Here is a 1,380-nt window from a genome sequence, read left to right on the forward strand (position 1 = left end):
CCTGAGCCAGCATGGGGGAACTATGGCCCCCTCATGACTGGTGGACTTCAACTCCCAGAATTCCTGAGCCAGCATGGGGGAACTATGGCCCCCTCATGACTGGTGGACTTCAACTCCCAGAATTCCTGAGCCAGCCTGGCTCAGCTTGGAAACCTCTCCCTTTCCCCTCAGCATGGCTGGTTCAGGAATTCTGGGAGTTAAAGTCCACCAGTCATAAAAGAGCCAAGGTTGCCTACCCCTGGCCTAAGAAGTGGGCCTTGACTGCCTTTGTGCTGAAGATGTGCTCTGTCATCTTCTCGGAGAAAAAAAGAAAATGAACAGAGAGGGGAAAAGATATATATATCGGCTTCGTGGTGTTTTCTGAAGTTGTGGTCCTCTCTGCTAAGAGTTGCTTGGTGTGCCGAATTTATGGGTGGGATTCACAAGAAATGAATATTCCAGGTTAAATGTCTATAGAGATTCTCCATCGTCCAGATCATGGTTGTCACGAAGGTGCTTTTCCAAAAGTCAATTGGACTTGCTTGGTAGTAGTAGTAGTAGTAGTAGTAGTAAGCGGCCTTACTAGGAACTGCTTCCATCCTGCGACGAGATCTGTAATACCATCAAACATCCACATCTGCCTATCCCAGGTCCTGGGAAAGGACTCGATAGGTAGACAAAATGCCAAATCCAGTCTGAACATCTGGCTGACTGTGCGATGATCCATAATAGTAGTAGTAGTAGTAGTAGTAGTAGTAGTAGTAGTAGTAGTAGTAGTAGTAAATTACCTTGGAGGTCATCTAATCCAACCCCCTGCTCAGGCAGAAAGCCCTATACCATTTCAGACAAATGGTTGTCCAATCTCTTCTTAAGGACCTGCAACAACTTCTGGAGGCAAACAGTTCCACTGGTTAATTGTCCTCACAATTAGGAAATTCCTCCTTAATTCCAGGTTGCTTCTCTCCCTGATCAGTTTCCATCCGTTGCTTCTTCTCCTGCCTTCAGGTACTTTGGAGAACAGCTTGACTCCCTCTTCTTTGGGGCAGCCCCTGAGATACTGGAAGACTGCTATCCTGTCCCCCCTCGTCCTTCTCTTCATTAAACTGGACATTCCCAATTCCAGCAGCCGTTCCTTATATGTTTTATCCTCCAGTCCCCTGATCCTCTTTGTTGCTCTTCTCTGTACTCTTTCTAAAGTCTCAGCATCTTTTTTACATCGTGGTGACTAAAACTGGATGCAGGATTCCAAGTGTGGCCTTACCAAGGCCTGGTAAAGTGGTATTAACCCTTCACCTGATCTTGATTCTATCCCTCTGTTGATGCATAGAATATATGATAGAATCCCTCTGCATTAACCTTTTTTCCTTGAAAAGGTTTCGCTTCTCATCCAAGAAGCTAGAA

The sequence above is a fragment of the Protobothrops mucrosquamatus genome, unplaced genomic scaffold, assembly GCF_001527695.2.
Source record: "Protobothrops mucrosquamatus isolate PMUCROS unplaced genomic scaffold, P.Mucros_1.0 scaffold5694, whole genome shotgun sequence".
In the NCBI taxonomy this organism is placed as follows: Eukaryota; Metazoa; Chordata; class Lepidosauria; order Squamata; family Viperidae; genus Protobothrops; species Protobothrops mucrosquamatus.